Raw genomic sequence first — 19920 nt, 5'->3', positions numbered from 1 at the left:
AATTCTTTCTGAAAAAATTGATAAGGGCTTGCTAGTTTTTGTTATCTTAAATTATGTATTTTTACATTAATGCACTAATTTGTCTTTGCACAGCAGAGCTTTTGAAAGAAAAGCTGGCACACTTAATAGGGACAACTGGGTTAAATGGGAATTTACTGGATAAAGTCAGAACATAACAAATTCTTACTTATCCACTGTAGTTAATGTAAAATTATACTCTTTTCAACAGGGACTGCATGGTAAAAGGGATATCTGGTTTGCTTAGGAGGTGCCCCCATTAACTGGGGTTTTTTAAGTGCTCTAAGCAATCAGCTAGTAGAGCCAGACACTGTCCTCAGGTAACCCCGTGCAGCTGCCTCCAGTGCAAAACGCTGTCACTTCTCAGACTTCATACACTGTGATCCGCTTCCTTCCTTCACATTCGTCCCCTGAGGGACGCCAGTCGAGTGCAGCAGTCCTTCCCCCTGTGCGGCCCGAGGAGCGAGAGCTCACGTGGCGCCGTGTTTTAGCAGCAGGGATGAACGCGGCCCTGTGTCTTAACATGCACGGCTTGGTAGAAACCCTCCCAAATCCAATCGACAGGAAAAGGGGTTTGTGGTCACTGACTTTTTAACCTCGACTGTTTTCTCCCTGCTTGCAGCACCTATTTGCTTTCACTTTCAAAGGTATTTGTTATTTTCCGAAGCTGGACAGGCATTCTGCAATGATTTTTACAGCAATAGAAGTCTCTCTCAAAATAATCAGTGCTTTCTTTCAACATGTCACAGGGGCTCCCGGTACTAACATCTCCATCCCATCTCCCCACCGAATTAACTCTCAGCATTATCTATGTAACGCGTACCACCACTACACACTAGCTATAGCTGAGCATCTATCCAGCTACTTACAAATGAGGATAGCAGAACTTCAAAGTTAAAGAAAACGTTAATTTTGAGGAAAAGATAAAGAAGTCCAGCAAATTAAGCCCATGTTTAAGTACATTAACTAAGTAACAGAAAGGATGCAACTGGTCCAGCACGTAAAATTCAGCTGCTTAATGTCAGTCTTTATTCCTACTGAAATCAGACAGCTTCTCGTCAGTAACATTGATACAAACCTGAGCTACTTCTACTAAAATCAATACTGCTAACACAAAATTTATACAAGGTGGGACCATAACCTAAACCTTTCCTAAGGCAGCGATGTTGTAAGAAAGACTGACTAGGTGATTAGTAAGAAAACAGCCTGCTATGGAAAGCTCTCACCACGGTCCACTGCAACCAAGCACTTTTCTGGATAGGGCTCTTGGAGGAGATAAACACTACTGCTGTTTCCAATTAGACGTCTTAGGAAGCCTCAGAGATATGTAGCGACATGTCTCTCAGTCAGAGTATGGCACGTGAACGTATTTTTATTTTGGTATATTAAAGTGGGTTTTTTTCACTAAATAAATCTTATTTTCTGTATACGTTCAACGATAGATCATTCCACAACATGACAATATGATATAACTTAAGTCAGGTGTGGAGGCGTAGTTTGTACAGGCTGTTACTAAGTGACAAAGGAATTTAGGGCATCTGTGAAGAGGTTGCAATCGTTAATTGTTCATTTCCAAACAGCAGTGGCTACAAGGGGGCTGTGTTTGCTTGGCTGGCTTTTGATGGGGTTTCCTGCCTACCTCTGCTGAAAGTTGCTGGAGAAGAGCTGGCCACATATTTTGGTGGGAGAATCATGCAGGAGATTTAACAACAGTCCAGGTGCCAAGCAGACAGCACTGATGTACAGTTCCAGCCCCAGATGTTTCTCAAGGTTTTAATGTTGTTGGGTAGTTTTTTTGCTTTATACATCTTAGAGTTCATGCAGAGCACTTATTTCCAGCTGAGATTTAAAAACCCACTTTATCCTATCAGACTAATAATGCACAGCTTAGTGCCATTTAATTCAGAATTGCTTTCCCCAGTGAATGCTGGATAAAATTGTTCTGGACTACAGCAGATTGAACTGGATACTTCTGTGTTCCTGTTTGCACATAATCAGCCCATGTGAATAAGGCAAAATGTTAAAAAAGATAAGTATCAGGAACACTAGCATTTGCAAATAATAAATAACAGAAGAATCACCACACTGCAGCTCTAAACCGACCACTTTCAACCTGTAAAAGGGATTGAGATCTCCAATAATAGTGAGCCAGGTTGGGGAAGTTCACTCACTGCATCCAGCAAGTGTGAGAGGAGCACACAGAAGCTCTCTCCTACAACAACAGCCTTACTCAGCAGCCAGGATGCCATGGAGGTATTCTGAAGCAGCTGCTGTGTGCTCCAGGTAGAACAGAGAGACCCTCTGAGATTCCCTTGAAGTGTGGATGAATCCCTGGTGGATGAATCTCCAGGAGGAAAACATGAGATGATGTGATCATGGTGCAGGCTGGGAACTCAACCCACACATGCTTTTTCTGGGGCTCACTACCAGTTTATCTTCAAAGGACCTCTGCAGCAGGGAAAGAGCATTCCCTCCCTTTAATAGCTGGGGAATGTAGGCACAAATATATTAGTGACTTTTCCAAGGCTACCAAGCCTGAGAGGAGAAGCCAGATCTCTTTTGGTCTGCTGATCAGAGCCTGAAAAACACCAAGCAATCCTCCCTCCAGCTTCAAGGCCACAATGTCTATGGTTTAGCATTTTCACAGAGGGTATAATCTGGGCACAAGTGCAAGACAGAAAAAAAAAACCCTCCTGTTTGATCTTCACAGGAAACCTTAGCCCTGAAGTAACCTTGAAGTAACAAGAATAATGAAAAATGGGATTTTTACTTGCAAGTTTAACACACAGGGTTTGAAGGTCATCAAAGTGGTTTTGTCTCTGAAGCAAGAACTCATGTTTCTGCACTATACTTTCAGCACAGTGGTTTCAAATTATCCCTGTAAAGATGGATACAAGCAGTTTGTTTAACAGGTTAGGAATTTAAGAAGAAAAGAAAAAGATTTAAAACTCTCCTCAGCTTATTTACTCTTAACGTTTAACCACAGGAAAGCATAAAAAAAAAAGAAACAAAAATTCCAGATAGCAACATGTGAGTGAAATCAGCTGCAGATACAACTGTGTTGTGATGAAATCTTCTATTCTCTTCAACTCACTACCTCTCCTTCCCTCCAAGACAGGGAAAACTGTTGGATTTGAGTATTGGTTTTGATCAACTCCTTTTCCATAGGAAGGGGCACAGCATGGGACAGAGACCTATAAAATCACATGCCTGTGATTTGCTATCTGCACTCATAAAAACATGAAAGAAGTTATGTTAAGGCTAGAGAGCACAATTATTTCTTCAGTATCATTTTCTGCCTTCCTTAATGCATGTTGTTAAATCAGGTAAGTACTCTCAAATTCATTTCAGAAGCAAGGATTACTGGAGATCACTATATAGGGTTTTTCCAGTTATATGAGAAGTCAGCAGCAATGCTGGGAATGGACTGCAGTTGTAAGGTCTCCATTCTTCGTCTCCCTGGCTCTCTTCTGGGGCCCCAGTGATCTGGGGAAAACATGGGAAACAGTGATTTTTATATCTAGAGATCAAAGAGGGAGAATTTGTCCTCTGAGGACACTAAGTCCTAATACAAGCTAAAACTAAGTGCTCCTAAATCGTTCACTGTAGGGAACTTGGAAAAGAGACTTTGTTTTGCACCATTTATAGTGGTCTGCAATAAAAAAGATTTTCGAGAACGCAGAAAGGCATAATACATAATCCTGAGAGAACTGTTCCAGGCCTCATCCTAACATGATAGCATACAGAAAAATAATAAGATGGATATAGACGATAACAAGGTCCCAGTTTTATTTGGTTCTATTTAATCACTTATTTTCCTGTGTCCAACAGCATTCTCTCTGGTGTCTTACACAGTGGGTTTCATGCATTCTTGCATATATTTGAACTTTTGATCATTTTCCAAAAATTCACTGCTAGTATCCTAGGCAGCCATCACTGGGTAGTGATATGGGTCATTCTAGTTCAGAATAAAAGGAGATGAGTGTGACTGATCCTTTTTCTCAAGGCCAAATCTCATAACAAATCATCTGGAGAACTGCCAACAACTTCAATAAGACCAGAAATTGTCCCTACTGTTATCTAAAAAACTTCATCCGCCTTAGCAGAAAATCAGGGTGCAAATTCTCTAGCCAGACAAGATTCATTCTCCTACAGACTAAGGAAAGGAGAAGCAGACAAAAGAGCAAAGGGAGGGCCAGCAGTCTTTACTGATGCCTGTATGTTACTGCTCATTGAGTTCCAAAATAGATGCAGGGAAATGCAAGCAGTGTTGCATCAGTTCTTTATAAGCAAAAGATATACTAACCTCTTTTTATTTAGTACAATTCAGAACAGGGTTTGTTTTTTTTTAATATATAGCATATACAATACATATGCATAATTATATATAGGAATAATATAGTGCTGTTCTTGCATTAATCCTTTAGACTTTGCTCCAGCAAATAGAATAAAGGTGGAATATAAACTACTTAAGAAATTCCTTTTTGTCAAGAAATGAAAGGACAAGGGGGAAAAAAAACCCATGCTTTTTTTCCTTTTTTGTTTGTTTGTTTTTAATATATTTTTTGAATTTCGTGCTTTGGAAAACTGTCAGCATGTCTCTGTGAGTATGCATGTGCATGTATGTATGTCGGATTTACTAGAATGGCAAGGAAGAAGACGAGTCGATCTCAAAAGAAGCCAAGAATCTGGGACTTGAAATCTCTGACTTCAATAGTGTTGCAAGGACTTGGAATGTGACAGATACTGGCATATTGTGTCTTGCTGTGAATGAGAGCTCAATTCTGAAGCTTTACAGTGTCTCTGTTCCTAAACAGCAAGATGCAGTGCTCATGAGGCACATCTGAAGATTTAGGATGCAAGGAGCTCTTCTTTACCTCTCCCTCTGCAGTGTTCAGTGCTTATCCCAATGAATGTCTGACCTATTACCGGCTTTATGTTGACAAATCACTTCTAAACGAGATCAACACAGATACCTAACTCATGCTATAATACACACAGAAAGGTGTTTTCAGAAGGAGCACAGGGATAAGCAATAGTAGCATACATAAGAGGAGCTAGTTGTTCAATTGTTTGCATGTTGGGCTATAATCTTCAAATACTACATCATATTATTAACCATCTTTCCTTTGTCCTAAAAGCCTGCAAAACTTTTTTGTTGTTATCTTGGGTTTTGGTAGGGTTATTTGGTTTTGTTTGGGTGTTTGTTTTTTTAAGTAGTCCTATACTTTCACTCAGTTCTATTAGGCAGCTCTCTCTAAGGCAAAAGACAAAGGCAGATGGAAGGTGGCATTTGAGAGGAGTACTCGGAACTAAAGAATTTCAGTCTTTAGCTTCAGATCCCATAAGCAGCTAAAGCAAAGTTACCTTGTCTCATTGCTCTTTATGTTACGGGGTAAATACTTAAAGCGATAATTTAACCACAGAATGTTTGTATTAAACAGGGGCCTCCTGTTCTCCGGTTTCTAAAATTTACAACAAAGAGTTTATTAAACACAACTCTGTCTGACATTCAAATCCATCTCTGCAACACACTCTCCTCTGGATTTGCGCCACCGAATGAAATGCTTTGGAAAAACAAAATAAACTAAAACCCTGCTGTGGAAACAGGACAAATCTAGTTTCACATCCCCTGCAGAGAGAGAAACAAGACGGAAGTAAAAAGCACCAAATGGAGCTCATAAAGCTTCACTCTGATCTCAGCCTCCACATTCTGGCAGAAAGCACTACCTAAGAGATGTGCTCTGCTTCAAGTGAGAACAGCCTGATTGCACCGTGAGCACAAAAATATATTGTCTGTGAACAATTATCCCGAACAAACTCTGAATAAGGGAAATCTGACTACAGAACAAGGGGAAATGTGGTGGGAGGGAGGCTAATCGCCCCCCTCCCTTGCCAAGGCCTTATCTCGCATGCCAGCCATCTGTAGTAGCTGTGCCTGCGACTATGCTTTGTGGGCGCTGCTGAACCTCCTTTCCACAGACTGCCTGCACCATACACTGTGATGAGGTGGCCATCATCCTGCCCATCAGGACCATCCACCACGGGAGGGAAGTCATTTGAGTACTGTAACAAAACCGGTTTCCCCTCTTTAGGTCCATTTTATCACAGGTAGTTGCTAATACTTCTTACAACATGCCACCCAGCAGTGCATAGCCAGAAGGAAACTCATCCTAACTCACATGTGCCACAGAGAGTTAATGGGGCCAGCATTAAAATTCCCTAGCTCTTTCAATATATCCACAAATAAAAACAACTTCCTTGTTTGGTAGTCACTGCCCAAAACAGGAGCAGATTCTGAACCTTTTGAACCTAACACGACATAACTAGAAAGAGAAGAATGCACACCTGAATACAGACTTTCTCCATTTCTGGATCCCAGGCATCTCCTCTTTCATTACATCTTTGAGAACAATCAGCAACTTACAGAGAAAACATGTGTTGAAGAGAAAATGTGAGTCTGTTTGGGGGCTTTTTCTTGGTTTTTTTACTTTTACAAAGCATCCTCATGCATGTTGGTACCTATACACAAATATGGTACAGGAAAGAAAAAGCACACAACTAGATACAGGGAGGCCACCTTGTGATCAACCAAGCTCTCATCTTGCTGGTAAAACTACACTTAAATTCAGGTAGGAAACGGCTTTTTTTTCCTGCAAGGGAGCACAGCAGAATGTTTTGCCCAAATGCAGATTTTGCAACACAGCACACTGCTGACAGCTTTCTTGTGACCCCCAGAAGATCACATTTACTTTTGGAACTTCGAGTTTGGTTTATTAGTATACTGGGCACTCTATAGATATTCCTCATTGGGCATTTACAGCAAGAACATGTTCAAATCCCACTGGTCTCTGTTTTAGACTTTAGTCCTTTATTCTATTAGAAAGATAATGTTCTGCCATGAATTTTGTTGTTGTTAATCAATTCATTTGAGGCTATTCCTTAAATCTGCATTTTAATGCATTTTCGTGTGTGGGTATATTAGTCACTTCTAAAGTTGTGTACAACTGTCATTGAATCAAAGTCTTTGTTAACGTACACACACAAATCCACCTATTATATATGCACGTGTATGTATGTGCATGTGCATACACATATGTATGAAAAACACCAAACCAAAAACCCTTTCTAACTGCATCTTTCTCCCTCCTCCCTTCTCCATTCTGAGCAGGTTCCTGCTATCAACTGCTGGAGTGTGCTCACTCTACACCTAGAGCTATAATTATTTTGCTTTAATTTTACAAAACCTTTTGTTCCATTCCCACGAGCCCACCTGATCCTTATATTACACTTGCTCTATTAAAACACTCATGCAGAACAAAGCACAGTTGTACTGATTCATAAGTAACTCACCCCCCCACCCCCTTCTCTTTTTCTTTCTACTAGGCTCATGCATCTTACCACAGTTTCATGACACCGTCCCTGATGCCAGTCCATGGTCCCATTTTTGCCTTATTTTTCTTTCTTTTAAACCATTATTTTTATGTGCTTAGGGTCCAATTACACTATTGTGTGCTGTTGTTTTGAATTGCTGTTGTTCTCAGTCATTTAATGTTATGCTCTTTGGCACAAAAACAGATATAGTGCAGAGGGTGTTATGGAATTTATTTGTTGTAATCAGACTCTAGGATTGTTTTTTATTATTATTATTCATAGAGCACAAGTACCAAGGCTAGCCCCACATTTTTCCAAAGCAAGCAGCCTGTTTGTAGCACAGCCTCTGACACCAGCATACCCTATGTGCAGTAAAAAGGCCCAGCCACAGCTCAGGTCATGGTGATTACTATTACCTGGGCATGATCCCTGCATGAACTGCTAGGCTTTACAAAAGACCAAGCACACTGACAACATTTGCTTTAGGATCTTCACAGAGGCACTGGGCATTTCAGATTTAGGCCAAAAAAAAAAAAAAAAAAACAACCCAACCCAACCTCATAAATTATCACTGAAAAATGCAAGGACAATGTACAGCTCATCAGTGAAGATGGGAACAATAGAAGGGCTGTCTCATCTATTTGTCCTGTACAAAAACTTCCTTGCGCTGAAACAGCCTTCATTTTCTGGCTTCAAAAGCATCAAGCATGTTGTTAGAACTAAGCAATGGATAAATAATAATCAGACAGAACAGTGAGGTGTAGTTGCATATGGAGAAAATGCTAGAGAAGAGCAAATAAAACCAAGCTCTTGGTAGCCATCTTTCCAAAACAGGGTGCAGGGCATTTTGGAATGCTCTACTAACACCACAGGTGCTAGGTGAGTGCAGAACAGATCAGGCAAAGGGGTGAGAGAAGGCAAAAGGAGAAGGAAAATGGGGTGTGAGGATGTTTTTGTGGGTGTCGTGTAACAATGGTGAATACTAATGATTTCTAGCAATGAAGAATAACAGGGAGTAAGGGGAATGTGGCAAGGTACAGAACAAACACGGCTGCAAGGGGTTCAAACGAAAGTTGCAATTTACCGAAGAAAAACCGTTCTGCACATTTTATGTAGCATGTCAAATCTATCAGATTTTCTCTTATTAAATCATCATTCTACAGCAACAATCATTCTCTCAATCAATCCCCCGTGTTAACAACTCTTAGTAATGACTAACTTGGCAGGAGCTGATGTTTACATATATTTTAAAGTCCTGAGCACTGTTCCTTATTTTTTTGGATGTTACATTTCCTTTACATTTTGTCTCTTATTTTTTAACCTGCTTTTAAAGGATGGATGCATTCAATCGGAAAATAAAGTTTTGCAACACACACTCGGTTTATGTTAGCTCAGGAAATTGGCAGTGGGATAAGAACAAAACCATTCACCTCCTGATTGCTGATTCAAATCTAGCCCAAGTGAGATAGTCACAGAAGCTATAAGCCTCCCATGGTGGCTTTGTAATTTGAGATTATTTTTTATGAATCTCAATCCACTTCAGGCCAAGAACCAGAATCGCAAATCCACTGCCTCAATGAGCATTAACTGGCATCACTGCACACAGTAACAGAGGAGATGCCAAAAACCAAACTGGTCCTGGAGAAAGACTTCCCACCTTATCCTGGGAACTGATCATTGAAACCAGAGCTGGTTCATACATATGTGGAGCACAGGGAAACATGTATGTATCTACCGACCAAACACAAAACAAAGCAACCTACCTGTAGTCACATTAGCTAGGGACTGCAGTATTTACCCAAAACATAGATCACAGAACAGTTAGAGTTGGAATGGACCTTAAGATCATCTAGTTCCAACCTCCCTGCCATGGGCAGGGACACCTCTGCCCTAACACCTCTGGCACTAAACCACATCACCCAAGACTCTGTCCATGAACTAGTTCTCCAAGACTTCAGCAGTCCTAACCATCCCCAAAACCAGAAGGTGTCTTATGGTGTGCCTGTTTCACTTGAGAGCTGAGAGACAGGGAGGGCAGGAGGAGAGGAGAATAAAGCAAAGGTTTTCCATCATTGCTCCTGAGGAAAAAGTAGCAAGACCATGCGCTCCTTACCCCTTAAAATCAAAAGGGACATGGAGCAACTGCAGGCTTTGGTCACTCTTGGGTCCGTTTTTGCTGCCTAGGTAAGAGGAACAACTGACTCATTTAACTTTGCAGAAGACCAAACCTGAGGAGGGCTGAGCTGCACTTTTTATTTTATTTGGGACACGACTGAGTAACAAAGCTATTCCACTAAACACCCTATGGCATACAACAAAACAGCGATACTGAGGTGTATTTCCCATGGCTGCTTCTTTTAGGAAGCATGAATCATTAAAATCACTTGGGAATTACCTATTCCACCTTCCTCCCTTAGACACATTTGCTAACCTGAGTGGGGTAAAGGTCTCAGGACCCAAGAGTAGATTAAAGTTTTTCCACCATCTGTGCTGAAGTGCAGCCAATGCAAATTCCACCTTCGGATCTGCACTCCGGTGCCTCTCCGTTATGTTTCATTCCACACTTGTGATCTTTATTCCTTAGAAACAGGAAAAAATGCACAGCTGAAGAGCCACGTTTGCATGCAACCTGAAATTGTTCCTTCAGTGTCTGTTGCTTGGACGTGCACTTGGCTATTCAAACAGATGAGGAATAGAGCTGCATTTTAAATGGCCAAGTATTCCTACTTTTATACAAGGATCAAAATCAGGAAGCAACTAGTTCTCTCTTCAAAGTTTCCAGACATGCCACTGGAAGAATTCATGTGTACAACAAGAAAAAGCTGGTGAGAAGGTCAGACATTTACCCCTTCCTTTGTTCATCATTAATTTCTTCTTCTTTTCCCTATTTGCCAAGGAGAAGAAAAGGGAAGACACAAACAAATGAAAAATGAACACTTATGGGTTTGATGGCCTTTGTCCAAAATGAAAGTTTTTAAGAAAGGGCAGCCTTTACAAGTAAATACATATGTGTAAATGCTTCAATCACAGCAAATTCCAATAAAATGTATAAAAAAAATTCTAAGTGCAGCTAAGTAGATAGAATAAGTACAGTTAAATTCAGCTGACAAACTGGAAGAAACTGACAAACAATAGCTAGTAAAACTACTAAGAATTTTGGGGAAAAAAATGCATCTTTAGTATGAATTTAAACTTAGGATCTGAAACAGAGAACGATGATTTAATTTAGGAGTTGTATGGTTAATAATGCGGAGACCTCAAATAAACATTGCATCTTTCTAAACCTTGGAAATTGTTTTAAGTACGTTTAAGGGAGAGTCTGGAATAAGCCAACTTGCCAAAGGAACCAATCTTGTGGAAGCCAGTGTTCAGCACACATGACTCAAAATCATGTCTCTGCTGGTTTAGTCCAGCAGAGCATGGAACCACTACTCCAGTGAAATAGGTACGGCTTCACTGAAAACAGAAATAAATCATTTTCAGAATGCCCAGTAGACCATTTCAGCTCTCATTTAACAAGAATTTTTATGGACACTGACTACACTTCAAAAAACCACTTGTGAACTTACTTAGTGTTTCTGGGAGGGCTGGTACCCCCAGGGACTGAAGAGAACTCAACTTAAGCATGCTTCAATCTGCCTTGCCTATTGCAAGGAAAGACGAAGCACTAGCCAAACCGAGACGCAGGAGCTACACACAGGTCCACACCGACATGCTGAGCACTGTGATGATGTGCTGTGCACTGGTGTGCTTTTCACATCGATGCGATACGTTTTTTGGGGTTTGATCAGTGAATCTGGACTTTTATCCTCGGTCTGCATGGGAGCTCAGATCCTTATGCAGAACTGGTTTAATTTACTTGATACCTGACATGCTGGGCTTGCAAACACAGGCATTTAACCATCATCTTTAGTGACTACACACATGCTGGAATCTGATCATCATTTTGTGCACCAAGTGACACACAAGCCTTTACCAAGAGTCAGAGGACACGTTTACTGTGATGTTGCCATGTTCACCAGTATGGATAGTGGAAAAAAACCACCCAACCATGTTCAGATACTTCCTACAGGAGAAAGTCTCGTACGAAGAAAGAATACCCAAAGGGAAGACGGCATCACATACACATGACAGATTTGGTCTTGACATGGTATCTAGAGCAGGATTTGAATTTTACAATTAGTTTCACATGTCCCACTTAGTTACTCAAGCTGTACAGAAAGCAGAGGAAGTTCACTTTAGGCATATAAAAGGAGACAATAGTAAACTTATGAAAAAAGCTTTATAGGAAATAATTGTGCTCTGGAGGATTTATTTATTTACTAATGCAAACAGTGCACACTGAGATAACATCTGGCAATGCTTATTACAATGAAACCCAATCAATACTTCTGTCTACAACAATATCTGTCCACAAAACAGTCATTCCTCCTGGCAGCCACAGCATATACTCATCTATTATAGTGGCCTTTGTCAGCAAAAAGGGAGGTTGTCACCTTAATTCGTCTATTCAAGACCCAAGAGAAAACAAAGAATTAGATGTACCTAGACACAAGAATAATGGTGGAAGAATACAGAGAAAGTTAGAGAGAGAAAAGCAGCTTGCAGCACTGCAAAGAGCACACAATTCATCCCTGTAGAATTTCAAAAAGCAACAGATCCCAGATCTTTTTTCTTGTGCCTCAGAGTTCAAAGTTAAGGCAATCCATTACTTTTGCTAGAGAGCTACCAGGCCTTTTGTGGCATTTCTGAGCTACATGTAAAGGCAGAAATTTGACTTCTCATTTGCTTTCAAAGTCAGAATTCATAAAGAAGTGATACTGAACCTTCCCACATAATTAAAAAGCCAAAAATAAATTTGTTTTGAAAGTTCAGTGTATAAGAATTTTCAAGTAAGCTCTTCCATTCTTTTCTATTTCTACATTTGCATTATTTCACTGTAGAAAAACTAGCAGTGTTTTGTGCAATGAAAAAAGTCACTAAGCATTAGCTTAGCGCTTCACCTCCACCTTTCCTAAACCTAAGTCCCTTCTGGAGTTTAACAAACAGATTGACGTGCAGCAAGACATGAATTGCTACTTACGCATCGCGAAATGAAGCGAAAAAATAACAAAACCACACAAACCCAAATCAATACTATTATTTTTCCTCCTTATGTTTTTAATTGCTGTAATTTTGCTTTTACTGAAACAGTCATTTCCAAGGAAAAAATGATGTCTCCGATTTGTGTGACTATACATAAAATAAATGTACATTTGCCCCTGTTTAATTTCACATTTCGCTGGCTCACTGTTCAAGGCATTTCTGTTTGTACAGGGCCTAGAGGTAAAATAAGACCTTCTGTGCTACACCAAGTCCTGAGGCATGAGCTTTGTTCTGAAGTTATTGTGCTGACATGTTAGCTTTTTCCCATAAAATCTTCTCTTTGACAAGACAACTGGGATCGTAGCTATGCAGTGAGGAGAGCAGGGAGGTGAGAGGAAACAGTTTGTTTTCCTCTCTACTGGTCTAGATCTGCTGGGCAAAAGAGTACATTTTAGTTTGGACTAATAAACTGAGCAGACACAGGAAACAAAGCAGCATGGAGGATGCCATTATATGCGACACCTTTGCCTATAATTTGTGTTAGGCAAGATTTGCCTTAGGATATTTTGTTTAGCCTCTTACCTTTTCTTATCACACCATCAATATCTTACTAAAACCTAAGCATCCTAAAGATGCAGTCATTACGAATGGACTAGGGCAGAATTTTAACTATACTGTTGTATCAGCAAAATGTTGAAAGACACAAAACCTGACATTCCAAGCACTGATACCGGTGCAAATCCCACTAAAGTAAATGGAGGCCCAGCTTTAAAGGGCATTGGTACCACCCATCTTTAATATTCATCCATTATTGCCCATTTAGCCAAATGAATTAGTGCAAGACTTGCAAATACACAGATTATTTGACCTAGCTTTGAGTGAGAAGACTGAGATTTCCAGTGTGCAGAATAAGTTCCATTATCCTTTTATTTTTCTACATTTAAGCAATGCTGAGCCCAGGACAAACAAATACAGGCCAAATACAGACTCAATTCTGAAAGCTCTCAACATAGGACCTTTCATTTATGCATCAGGGCTGCAGCAGAAAAGCCAAAATGAGACACAGAGACTGGGAATTTTACACCTGGTTTCAGTGCAAACAAGAGCCCAACCCCAGTCCAACAGAGGACCGATTTGTTTGAACCACCTACTAAATTTGACAGCTTCTCAGAAGAACAAACTGTTTTGTAAGCCAGTATTAAAACTGGGTTAGATAAAATGGAGAGGGGAATGATTTCTAACCAATAGTCATATAAACTTTCACAAAAGAACTCAAACCCACGTAAAATTAGGAGATTAAAACCAAATATTTCATTCAACCACTGCTGGGAAAACTGTGCATATGACGACTTTTATGTCACTTTAATATTAAAACAGAGTAAATTTGGTTGTTTCAAAAAAACAACTCTCTAAAGAAAGCACAATGTATTTATTTTCCCATTGTACATCCTTTCCCCCTGTATCAACTCAGAGAAGTCCTGCAGTTCCTCCTGTACTTTGAGGCTGACATAACAACACTGCTGCAGAGGTGGGAACAGAAATATACATGTAAATGCACCAGGCATACCATAACCCACCCTATGTAAAGGGGCAGCTCAAGCACATGTATTTGCAATACAACCGGGCTTCACTGAAAGGAATGTGGAAGAATCTCACTGACTTTACTGGGGCCAGGATTTCATACTTATGTATATCTCTACTCTTCTAAAAGAAGTGACCAGAAAATGGCAGCACTTAATACAGAAATGGTGTGTAGAGTTCTGGCAGGGACTGCGCATGATATCATGCTTGCATAACCTACAAAGAAAACTTGCTTTGTCACAACTTTTACCTGCAGCCCTTAATTTCACTGAGTTCAATAGCCCTAAGTTGCCAGCTCTAGGAAGCAGCAGAGGGGAGTTACAGGCAAAGTCCTATGCCCATTCAGACACTGCGATGAAGTACTGGCACCAGCAAAAGTGAGACTCAGTGCTTCACAACATGGGTATTCCGGTTTCCTACCATCTCAACTCAGAAAAAGCAGGAGGAGAAGTCTATTACCCTTTCTGAAGTTCAACCAGCGCAACCATGATTAATCACAATGCAGCTTTAAAAATTAGTTGAGCATTAAATAAGGAACATCTATTTTGGTATACAGTGTATTTCTTTTACAAGTTTTTTTTTTTAAAGGGTGTAAGGCAGCTTAAAGAATAACTACAATATGGTATAGATATACTCTAAACATTATGACAGAGACAGCGTAAGAGATTTTCAGAAATTAAATGCTTTTAAATGTAATTAAAACATAATAAAGATAATCACATATAAACTGTGCCCCTGACAGTGTGACAATGCAGGGACATCCGACATGTTTTCTACCATCATAAGGCATGGGAAATCTATGTCTATCTTGTGCTGCTGCAAGTCAAATTCTATAGGGGGATAGGAAATGTATTTTAACAGCTGATAATTTCATAAAAAGGAAAATGTACCTGGCACATTTGGAATGCTCTGGGACACTAATGATTACATTAAGGAAAAGATCCTGCCTGGGTTTCTTACTAGTAAGAAATCCCGTCCATGGAAGTATCACAGAGGCTTTAGCCTCTAGAGCTGCCCCTCTGGCTGCCTCTACTTCTGATCACCATCTCCTGTACTCTTGCTAAAGGACAGCTCCCTGGACAGGGCAGGAGACCATGTCTGATAATCCTGAGGACACTAAATAATTGCTAGATATCTAACATTGTACTAATATCTGAACGTTTTCTTCAGTGCAGCTCTAGAGCCACGTGTCTCAGCACACACACACCTCACACAGAGACCACCACAGCATAACAAAGACTGGTAAAGCAAACTGGAGTTTGGCATGGCAAACAAATGTCTTCTTGAATGTCAAGCCTGATCAGAATGAGGGCAGATGTAGCCCTCATCAGTTTATACACAAACGCAGTTCTATACCCACTTGGTCACCTGATATCTGGGTCCCCCAGCATCCTCTCTGCATTCCTCAGGCTTGTGTGATGCCTCGACTGATAGAATTTCCCTCTAGTTGTTAACTGCATCCAGACAAAAGCTGTCATTGACACACTAAGTTTGCCCCTGAGGGTGATCATTTCATAGTTGTTTGCTTCAGGAATCCAGTATCGCTTGTTCTGAAGAAGCGGCAGAGACTCAGAAATAAGAAGGTTAGTTGTGTATCAAAACAGGGCAAGAGACAGAACAGAACAGATTATCCTCCTCAATCGAAACCCTACTGAATGGAAAAAAGAAACCGGGAGGAGAATTCAGCTGTCTGCCTCAAACTCTAATGCTCAGCAGATTTCCCTATCGATGGTCTGATTGTGCAAATATATACACAGGAACCATGCCACTATACCCTACCTAAATGAACTGGGACTGCAGGCTCATGACCTAAACCCGTTCACCTTCAGAGAGGACATGCAGTGATCTGGCACACAACTGCCATCATTACTGCTGGGAAATGTATACCTAATTCCTTGAAATGGTTCCGCTGCTAAGAGTCACAGGATTCTCAATTACTTATTGCCAGTCTTGAAAGAGATGAGATGACACTCTTCCATTTCACAAAAGATTTTCATTATTCAAAACTTCAAATGAACTAGAATGAAACTTCTATTGAAACATTATGAAGACAACTTTAAAAAAAGAAAAGGAAAGAAAGAAAATAGAAAGAATCTGGCAGGGAAAGCAATGGGCTCAAAATATTTCTTAATGCAAGTTCTGAGTCAGAGGTGCCTTCAGTTATTACTAACACCAAAACACGTTGCAAAGCCAAACACTTTTCCAATGGCCTTTAATCGCACAGACCAATCTGCCAAGTGCTCACTATCTCCAATTCAGCTATCTTGCTGCCAGCTCTTAAAGGATAGAGGTATAAGAGAAGGAATCAAGGAGCAAGAACTAGGTCCTTTTAAACCAAAACACTATAGAATGAGGACGCATACACAGAACAAAAGATGATGGAGGAATTCCTTTGTCATGAGGAAATACAGGGCTGTTAAAAAACATATTTGAAGGACAGCATTCTTGTCAGGCTTCGAAAGGCCCTGCAGATCGTGCACTGGCACCAGTCACAGACGTGTCAGCAGTGCAGCTCTGTAGATGATTTATTAAAAAATGAAATAAAACAAAGCAAATATTCTGATCTCTCTCGTGCCAGTGGAAACTGTTGAAAACAACAGACCAATTTTGACACAACTGAGATTAAAATCTCTTCTAATCTATTATCTAGATGCAGGGGCAATGACGGGAAAGAGGGCAATAAGAACCAGATCCTCTATAGTAAAATTCAAAGCTAGACCACTTATGCTAATGAAGAAAACACACCAGAAAGTTTGGGTAACTTACATTCATCACACTGCCCTGCACCAGACTCTGGAATTTGAAATGATTCAGTGAGAGTGTCCTCAGGGACACTGATGTAAATATAGAATAACCACAATGCCTTTCTGTGGAGTCCCTCCCATTATACACTGGTTTAGCTGAAGAATTTCATTTCAGATAGGATAAAATCAAGAGTACCAAAGCTTGGAAAAGGTCAGGTCTGTGTTGCCTTTTTTCCTTTCACAGCTCATCTGATGACATCTCTGGTTTAAGGTAACTTTCCTTGCTCAGTAATACTAAGGCTTTGTTTTATTTTGAAATAGACCAGCAAATGCTTTGATAAACAGATTGAAAGATTTTCTGCTTTCACCATAATATCCTCAGGTGCTGAAACGTTCAAGTGTTTCATAACTTACTAAAGTAGTGCTGCTCAGGGAATCAATGCTAATACTCCCATGCCTTTTTAATACGAGTGAATCACAGCCCGTACTTCTTTCTGTACTAAAGCAACCAGACACTGGAGAGCCATTTTCCTATCTTCATCTGTTGTGGCCACTATTCTGCAAAAACAAGAGCTGCCACCTATGAAAAAGGTCAGGACTCTACCCATTTGTACACCAGAACTGATGCCCTTAACATACAAACCTACAACAACGAATAAAGCCCCATACACCTCCTAAAATAAACCCCAAACCTTAAACATTTGCAAGAAAACAAAAAAGCACAAGGGACTTAATAACAACCAGCTCTTTTTTGTGCTAAGTTGGGAATGGGACTGATTAAAACCAACCTGAGAACTATCAAAAATTTCAAGCTGTCCAAGTGCTCTTTGAGATTCGCAGTTTCATTAAGTGAAAACATCTCTTAAGGATGTTTACAGGAAAATACAGAAAGCAGAGACAACCATCAGAAAACAGAGACAATTAACAAAGCTCCCAAAGTCCTGAGACATTTACCTTTTTGTAGCAAGCTCTACTCCAGCTTCATTACGTATTTCCTCTGATCATCCATCCTATTTGCAACTTTCAGCTGTCTCCATGATCTGTGTCAGAGGCCTTTGCATCAAGGCAATACCTGGAGTGTCTCCATTCATCCAGATTTTAAAAACCAGGCTGAAACAGATCAGCATTTGTACCCTGACTGGAGAGAAACCATGCAGACTCACCGCGGCTGAAAATCTGTCCTTCGGTGTCTATATGACTCCCTCCCCTGTCCTCCTCTAAAAAAAGAAGGGTCAAAGCAAAACGCTGGCAGCCCAATGAAATCTTTGAAGAGACAGTATGGTTTCAGTTATGAGAAGATGGAAAAATGAGAACCCTGGGGAACTTTCGGGAACATTAAGCTTTATTAATCAGGAATGTATTAGCCACATACCAACATTCCCAAACGGTACGCTGAATCAGAGAAACGCCAGGGAGCAGCAGAACCCATCCGGGCTGGTCGTCTGCCTTACAGCAAGTTCTAGCACACCCTGAGAGATGTTTTTTCAAGCCATTCCTTAGAAAAGAAACCTCCCCTGCATCCACAGTACCTACAGGTTGTGCGTCCCAGTGCTATACAACCGATACAGTCAGAACATGGTTCTTAATATGTAACTTGGTAATTTTTACTGCTCATTGAACTGATTTCTTTAGGTCTTTCTCCCAGTGGATATGAAGAACAATTAATCACTGAGCTCCTGATTATAACTTTTCACTCACTGGAATATTTTTTTCATATTCTCCTTAACATACAACAAAAGCAACACTTCCAGAAGCATATAATGCCACATAGGGCTCCTACCTATCCTCTTGCCCTGGGGCCAGGTAACAATCAAGCAGTTTCTGCTTTCTCAACAGTTTTACCACCAGGCCAGTTTCTGCCTTGACAAACAGTTCTGACCTCTCCACATTTCCACTGGGGTTTCACAGGTAGAAATCAGGGCAGAATTTATCCCCCTGAGTTTCTGGATTAATGCCTCAGTATAGGAAGGGGAAAAGGCAAAATTAATTCTCTTTGTAAGTGCTATCACAATTCCTCAGTGACAGTCAGCCCCAAGACATTGATCTTTGTTCAAAGGAAACACACTTCCATACTCATTTCACATTTGCACGTCTTCTCCAGCATAGCTTCTACAAGCTACTATCCTCTACATGAAAAAAAAAACCCAAACCCCAGAACAGCTTAGCAAACTATTGAGGGTTTACATTTTGTCAGAGGAGTAGGAACTGGGAATCTGCAAGGCTCAAAGCCCATCTTAGACGCAAATTCTAGTTAAAACAGCAAGTTACAGGAGGGACAGGGAATTGCTTGAAGGAGTCCAGCGCAGAGCCACAAAGATGATTAAGGGAGTGGAACATCTCCCTTATGAGGAGAGGCTGAGGGAGCTGGGTCTCTTTAGCTTGGAGAAGAGGAGACTGAGGGGTGACCTCATCAATGTTTACAAATATGTGAAGGGTAGGTGTCAGGATGATGGAGCTAGGCTTTTTTCAGTGATATCCAGTGATAGGACAAGGGGCAATGGGTGTAAACTGGAGCATAGGAAGTTCCACGTTAACATCAGGAAGAACTTCTTTACTGTAAGAGTGACAGAGCACTGGAACAGGTTGCCCAGGGGGGTTGTGGAGTCTCCTACACTGGAGATATTCAAGGCCCGCCTGGACAAGTTCCTGTGTGATGTACTGTAGGTTACCCTGCTCTTGCAGGGGGGTTGGATTAGATGATCTTTTGAGGTCCCTTCCAACCCTTGGGATTCTGTGATTCTGTGATTCCGTATCCATCAGGAACTGCAAGGATTCTTGCACTGCAAAGAACATGGGGTAGGGTAGCTTGTTTGTTGCTGCAAAACTCTTCCTTCATGTAAAAGCACTACTGTGACGGACGAAGCCCTTCTCAACCCTGACATCCTGACGCTACACATGCAGCGTGCACTCTGGGATGCCAGCTTACCATGTCACATCGACTTGGGTTCTGCCCGTTCCTTCCCTTATGCCTGCAAGCTCAATTGAACTTATGAAAATTCAAACTGTCTTCTGTCTGTTTCATACATCATCAGCAAACAATCACTAGACAAAATGAATTTGCTGTCTGCAATTTGGAGGCTACACAAATGGTTCTGCTGAATAATACAGAAAAAGGGGA

The 19920-nt window shown here is 40.7% G+C and overlaps 1 protein-coding gene across 19 annotated transcripts in view; it reads right to left on the bottom strand.

The window, feature by feature from the left end:
• Nucleotides 1–19920, bottom strand: part of ZBTB20 (zinc finger and BTB domain containing 20) — a 490951-nt gene that overhangs the window by 298209 nt on the left and 172822 nt on the right. Inside the window, exon 6 of one of the 19 annotated variants that reach the window (XR_010612129.1) lies at nucleotides 12616–12906. The exons of the other annotated variants lie outside the window; for them this stretch is intronic. The gene's annotated coding sequence lies outside the window, so the exon portion shown is untranslated. Of the gene's footprint in view, nucleotides 1–12615; nucleotides 12907–19920 lie in introns of those variants that run through there. 19 annotated transcript variants of the gene reach the window in all.

This window comes from Lathamus discolor, chromosome 4, assembly GCF_037157495.1.
Source record: "Lathamus discolor isolate bLatDis1 chromosome 4, bLatDis1.hap1, whole genome shotgun sequence".
Lineage (NCBI taxonomy): Eukaryota > Metazoa > Chordata > Aves > Psittaciformes > Psittacidae > Lathamus > Lathamus discolor.
The sequence above is the reverse complement of the archived record's forward strand: the minus strand, read 5'-3'. Positions and strand labels throughout refer to the sequence as shown.